This window comes from Belonocnema kinseyi, chromosome 3 (assembly GCF_010883055.1).
Source record: "Belonocnema kinseyi isolate 2016_QV_RU_SX_M_011 chromosome 3, B_treatae_v1, whole genome shotgun sequence".
Lineage (NCBI taxonomy): Eukaryota > Metazoa > Arthropoda > Insecta > Hymenoptera > Cynipidae > Belonocnema > Belonocnema kinseyi.
Window position 1 is genome coordinate 67,661,476 of NC_046659.1, and position 7,048 is coordinate 67,668,523.

Genomic DNA, 7,048 nt, shown 5'->3' on the forward strand with positions numbered 1-7,048 from the left:
CTGCACGGACGTGCTTCGCACACTCCACTCTCCGTTTGTGTGAATGAGCCCTTCTGCCACGGCTCGTGGATCTTGGTAGGGGGAAGCTTTTGATTTTGCGCACTGGGTCGGATCCACTACCCCCGAGGTGCTTTCCAACCCCCAAGAATGGGAGCAACAGAGAAACACCCTCGCGGAAAGGAGAGATGAGAAGCTTCACCCAGCCAGGGTGGGGGAAGCTGGATGCTGGCTGTACGGATACACGAATCTCCTGGTATCAGTGTGCATCGGAAACAACCCCTCTAAATAACATATCCCGTCCGTGCGATACGACTTTAACGCAACTACAGTGAAGTCTTCGGCATAATTCACCCACGGGCAAACCTTTAGTTCTCACGAATTAGATTTGAGAAATCGGCACCGGTTCAAGTACCCTCGTCCGGAGACCTGATTTTGGATCCTGGTGTTCTACTACTATAGGTACTCATCCTGCTTCGCCATGACGACTGCCTCGCGATCCTACACGTTCCTCGCGACTGGATCATCCAGGGAGCGATTCGAATCACACTTGAACGGTGAGTCGCTCGTCAGTCAAGGTTTCTAGTTCCGATTCAAATTCTTCTTTAGGATGAACCTGTTCGGGCCAAATTGATTGTCGAGATTTATTCTACAAGTGATAGTGTGTTTTCTTTGGGTGATCCTGATTAGAAATTTTACGAGGACAGGTATTGTGCATAGTAGAAAAATAATATATGACACTCTTTTCATATATTATAGTTTCAGTGGTTCTGAGATAATGAATGTTATTAGTGAAGCTGAATATGTTTTTGAACCAAAAACATCAGGTCTGTCTTGGGGGTTCGTATTCTCTTGGTTCCTAATTGAAAATAGTAGTCTTGGACTTAATCTCCTTCTCTGAAAGACTTTTGATTTTGTGTGAAATAATAGAAAATTAAATTATGAGATCATATAGTTCAGAGACCACAAGTGTAAATAGTGTAACCTAATCTTATTTCCCGCGGATCTAAAAGATATTGTAAGCATCTTTCAGGTGATTTCTGTTTAGAATTAGTAATCTTGTAACAAATTTCTGTTGCCGCGATACTCCAATTAAATTTTATTTTCATTAAGAAGTATTTTTATTTTAGATGTAAACAAAACTTAGGATTAAAGTTCTCTTCTCAGCAAGGTTCCTTTCTTTATTTCAAACGTTGCTTAACGCCTTTGAAAAAGTTTTAGAATCCTTTCACCCGCAGAAATGGGTACCGGAAATTAGGAGCAAAGGAATTGTTATGACATCAAGCCTTTGCTTACTAAATTTACTCAAACCTAGAAGTTTAATTGATAATAATACAAATATATGTTGAAATTTAAAATCCCTAAAATGCAGAAAAATGTAGCGAGCGTGCAGAAATCATGAAAGGTCTATTGAGTATTTCCCCCAGAAGAAAGGCATTTTCCCCATTATATCTATCCACATAAGCTCTTTTCGCAAGCCGGGAAGGTATATTATAAGAAAAAGAATGTAAATTCCCTGGCATCACATATAATGGGCCTAAGCCGCATATTTTTTTCAAAAAGCAATATCTCCGCAGGCACCCTTCATAAATAATGTGAGAAAAGGAAATAATAACCAGAACCCCGGCTGGTTCGACGCTGTGTAAATAATCGTGTCTCGACCTACCCTGTGGGTGGTCGGAAAAATTTTGCCGAGAGTTTCACCTCGAAGACTGATCAAACCGTCGGGGGTGGCTGTACTTTCTTCGACGGTAGTGACAAATGAAACAAAAAGAAAGAGAAATTCCCGTTGGATTTGGGGAGGCTCATCGACAAGCGTGTTCTAAATCGAGGAGTCGACTAAGAGAAATAAATGAATTTCACACCTTCAAGTCTCTCTTCCCGAGAATCATTATTGCAGTTTTTTATGATATCGCAATGCGGCACAGCCGACCCCCCATTTTCCCTTCTACGAGGGCCGTTAAGTAAATGTATCCCGTGGAACGGTGACGTCGTAAATCTAGAAAAGTACGCATTAAAATTCTTCTCTTGAAAATACTCACCCCCTCTCGAAAACCTTCGCTTGGGGCAAAGGTTTCACGTTTTCGTGGTAGATCGACTTCCTATTTTTAAGAAACGGAAAGTTGTGAAAAGGGATGAGAAAAAATAAATGAATGAGCTACATTCCCAAAGAACATGAGAGAGATTCTTAAGAACGAGAATTCCAAAATTGATGGTTCACGCACGACCCAACATCGACCCCCACGAGACATACGTTATACACGACATTTCACCACCCTTACAATCACTTACCCCAACCCTGATGGGCGGACCGCTACCCTTTGCGAGTTAATTATTCGATTAGGGTCTAATTCCTCACGAAGAGCCTTTTGAATAAGATTAAGAAAAAAGGTTTCTGACAGAAATATCAAGCTTATAAGGGATGATATTACTTTTTGAGTGCCCCATGCAATATGGAATCAAGTTCTAGTGAGTTTGTATAAAGATATATTTTCAGTTGTTCTATATTTGAAATTAAGTATATTTTTATAAATTTTCAGGGTAGCCGCTCGGCCGGAAAAACAGGAAATGACCTGGACATTTTTGAGACCGGGAATTTCACAAATATTTAGAAGAAAAGTCTATCCATTCACTTAACATGACGTAAAATAATGGTTTCATTGTTAACTTTTTCAATTATGAAAACACACTCTTTACAATGCGTAATTCTAAAATCTTTTAGTTTATAAACATTCCATTTTAGGGCTTCATTTTTAAGCACACATTTAAAGTACATAGAATTTTAAAATGCAGTTTCAAACATTTACACAATTAAAAATTAAAACCCGTTTGAAATAGAAAATTTGCGATAACAAACGCTTGAAGGTGATTAACAACATTTTATTAAATGCTCTGTAATACTCACAATATTTAATATTGGACAGAGTTTGTTCATATTTTTTACGTGTTGCAAAATGTTATACTTGTTTATTTTATTGTAAGCAATCCAAATGTCAAAAAATAGACTTGATTCTATTTAGAGAGCAAGTGAAATCTGATTCTTTATACGTACTCGCCCGAACTTGATTCTACATCGTATGGAGCAGTCAACTTGTTTGAAAGAAATTCCAAAATTCAGAGGTTCTAAAATACTTTCAGGGATTCAGTAAAATTTTAAAGAATTTCAAAAAATTGTGCAGGGTTTTTACAAAATTTTCAAAGGTGGATACAACATTTTTAGAGATTTTGAAGAAACTTGGAAAGAGTTCAAAATATTCAGAGAGATGGAACTTAGGCAGGCTGATTTTTACTTTTTTTTGCATTTTCTTATAATAAAAATGTCAGAGAAGTGCACATTGAAATAAAAAATGCTGTTTAATATTTTTAGAAAGGTAGATGCCGTCATATGCTTGAATAAGGCGGAAAAATTTGGTATTCAAACGTATGTTTCTGTTCTCTTATAATGAAGTTGGCGAAGGAAAGATAGAATGATACATTTAAATAAGAAAGTCGTCCGCCAGACTTTAGAACAGATGTCCTGAATACATTTTGAAAAATTCTGTCAAATTCAATAGAAATCTGAAATATATATATAGCAATAAAAAATGTATTAATTATATTTACAATTATCAAATTAAACAATCTTAATAATTTTTGACTAAAATTGCTTGAAATTTTAAAAATAAAAACTAAGAAATATTAATTCAAAACCGATAAAATTTTAAACTAAAAGCTGTAAAGATTAAAAAACTTTAAATTTTGAGGCCAAAAAAAATGAAAATATTGAAATAAATCGTTCACACCTCGTTTTTAAAGCCTTTTAACAATATGTTTTAAAAATTTATTGATTCACTTATGATATAACTTAATTATTTGAAAAAATGTATTTATAAAATATTAGAATCATACGAATATTTGCTTCTCCGAGAAAATTAAAATAGAATATTTTGTATTCTGTAGTTATGACAGAAGAAACATGGGGTCCGGGTTCCGTCCTTGCTCGAAGCAAATGAGGCTTAATCCTCTTAATCATGGTGGAAGCTTATATTCCTGTTTATATGAGCCCTCAGAACGAGTCCTTTGTCTCACTATGCTTTATACTGTTGTTGAGAAATGCGACAAGAGTGTTAAATTTTCGAGTTGAAAAAACAAGCTTAATAATAAACCATTTTCATTAATGGCAAAAATTAGTATCTTGTTGAGAACATTTGTGTTTAATTTCTAGGATTTTAAGAAAAATTATTCGAATAGATTTTATTTTTAAAAGTTTTGATGATTTATACTTTACTCAAAATTAGTTTAATACAATGAACATTCTGTGTTTTCAACTTTGTTAAAAGCATATTCAAAATTCTAACTTTTTAAGTTGCTTTAGTAAAAAAAAATGTCCAGAACTTTTTTATTTTGTTACTTCCAATTACAAAAATGGTTTTCCATCATTTTAACTTCAATGCTTTTATAAATGATATTTTAAGTATAGAAGATTGAATTAATGTTCAAGTATGCAGGTTCGTGGTTTCAAGTGATTCAAAGTAAAAATCTGAAAATGAAATTCTATTTGTATATATCTTGTAGAAGCTTTTCATTTGTGGTCAAAAAAATTATCTTCGACTAAGAAATTGAAAATCTGGAAGCCTAAAACTGAGACTTGTCATGGGATTTTTAATAAAAATGTAAGTACATTCATTATTTGTTTATAACTAGAAAAATCATTAAGATTGTGATCTAACAATAAGTTAGATTCATATTGGAAAATTAAGCTAGAATCATTATAAAATATAATTAATTTTAAGAAAACTTTATTTACGAATTGAAATTCACAGACAATTTAAGACTTAAAATCTCTTCGTTAAAAAGTTTCAATTAGTACTGTGTAAGATCAGTCTTAATGAATTTTACAGTTCACAATAGCTGTTTATTGGAACGGAACCTGAGTTCTAAAAGCGGATTACTCTATCCCACTTTCCCTTTTGTAAAAAAAACAACAAAAAAACGAGACACCAATAAACTTTCCGTCCTGTGTTTCGCCTCACAAGAAACTGCTCTTCTGCAAGTTTTCCCGGCGTAAACACACTAGAGGTGACATTTTTCAAAAGTGATAAAATATATAAATAATATATAATATGTAAAAATATCTATATCATAAAATGCGTTATTTATAATAATAATAATAATTCATAGAAATATACGACATTAAATTAAATTTCAAGTTAATTAACAAAGGTTATACGATTTAATATTACAAGCATATTTCTCGTTTTGGTATATTAACATATCGCTGATTCTTACTTTGATATGAGGTTAATATCGACTCTAATGTGATATTGGCTAAATTTCATATGAATTTCGCCAACTTTTTTGCTCGGTTGAACGCTCTGTAATGTAGATTGCACAATGAACAACGAACTGTGCGCGATTTCAGAGACGACTGAAATGAATTGACTGGCCACTCTTTTTCCAGCATTAAATATTTGCAGTTCTTATTAACTGACATCAATTGTTAGCCAATCGATAAAAAAACTTTTATTTTATACTGATCACTCATTAAGCTGTTAAAATAGGTTTTTTAATAATTTTATTTATAGGATAGCGTTTAAAACTAACCCTATAATAAAAAAAAAGATTTATATTTGATTTTGAAATTATTGAAATTTGGTGATTTTAAAACAAAGTTTGTAAATTTCAAAAATGAAAATTAGAAAAACGTTAGAATGTCTGCCATTCACTGTACATGAAGATGTTAAAATATGTAAAATTAAAAAATTTTAATGTTCGCTTACAAGAAATATTAAAATTGAAAATACATGCAATTCGAAAAATTGGAAGGGAAATATGCTCGCTTCTGATTTTTTGATAATTCAAAATACACTTTGTAAGTATTAAATTATTAAATTTTTGGACTTTGAGAGTCAAAGTTTAAAAATTGAAACACGTTAAATATCGCAAGTATTAATCTTAAAAATGTTAAAATATTAATCTTAATAATAATGTATCTTCTAAGAAAGGAAGAACTGAAACCTTCATCCTACTTGCAACTTAAAACATCAAATTTAAAGTTTTCTACGATGGAACCTTTCAAATTAGAAACCTAGCAATTTCAGAAAATGTTGGTTTGAAAATTCACAATAATTTCTTGTCACTCAATATTTCATCTTTTTATTGTTTGAAATTTTGGTATTATTTTTACTTTTAAAAATCTTTACAGCTTCTCAGTATAAGTTCTGGGCTAAATTTGATGGAAAAGTTTCAAGAAATCCTGGTAACTTCTTTTGATTGAAAAGCAGAGACTTTTAAAATCTGGAGGAGTTGAGAATAATACTTTTATTTCACATGAGGGAAGAAGTTTTTCTTTAAAGCTTTGTCTAGTTTTCTCCAAAGTTTGACTATTTCTTTTCTTGAAATTCAAGCCTATAGAGTATTTCATGCTGCCCTTGAGCTACACTTTAATTAACGTGATTTAATCAATTTTCTTGCTAAACTGGTTCTAATTTCATCATAACGTTTCTCTTTCGAGGTCCGAATTCAGCATCTAAACGCGACAGTAGTAATAACTAACATGCCTCAACCAACTGAGCTCTACAAAAGTGAAATGCGAGGGACCCAGCTTTCGTAAATCAAAACTTTCAGAACATAAACTGCATGAAATATGCACTTCGCTGCAGAGAAACGATCAAAGGGCAAAGTCACTTTGTGTAAAAACGGAATAATATTACTATATAATCAAAGTTGATGAAAGCTGTCTCGAAAATGTATCTAAAAATATTTGAATACTTTAAAAGTTTATAACTTGAATGTCAGGATGTAAATTTAAATCAACTGAATATATATTTTCGTGATTAAGACACTTTGAAGTATCTGTATGTGAAGTTTTGTATCAATCGGCTAACCTGTGTTCTGTTAATAAACAGTAAATTTCGAAAAATGGAACTTGATTCTTTATGCGTTATTACTGAAATAAAGGTATACGAGATGTGTTCAAAAAGTAAGGTGACTTTTCAATTTTCGCGGGCTACGTACATTCAAGTTAAAAAATTTTTGTTTTGTTGTGTTGGTACACTCGTCACGATCATAT

The 7,048-nt window shown here is 32.4% G+C and overlaps 1 protein-coding gene across 1 annotated transcript in view; it reads left to right on the plus strand.

Annotated features, from left to right (window-relative positions):
• Positions 1 to 329: 329 nt before the first annotated feature.
• Positions 330 to 7,048, plus strand: part of LOC117169380 (discoidin domain-containing receptor 2-like) — a 294,163-nt gene continuing 287,444 nt past the window's right edge. Inside the window, exon 1 of the mRNA XM_033355738.1 lies at positions 330 to 554. The gene's annotated coding sequence lies outside the window, so the exon portion shown is untranslated. The remainder of the gene's footprint in view (positions 555 to 7,048) is intronic.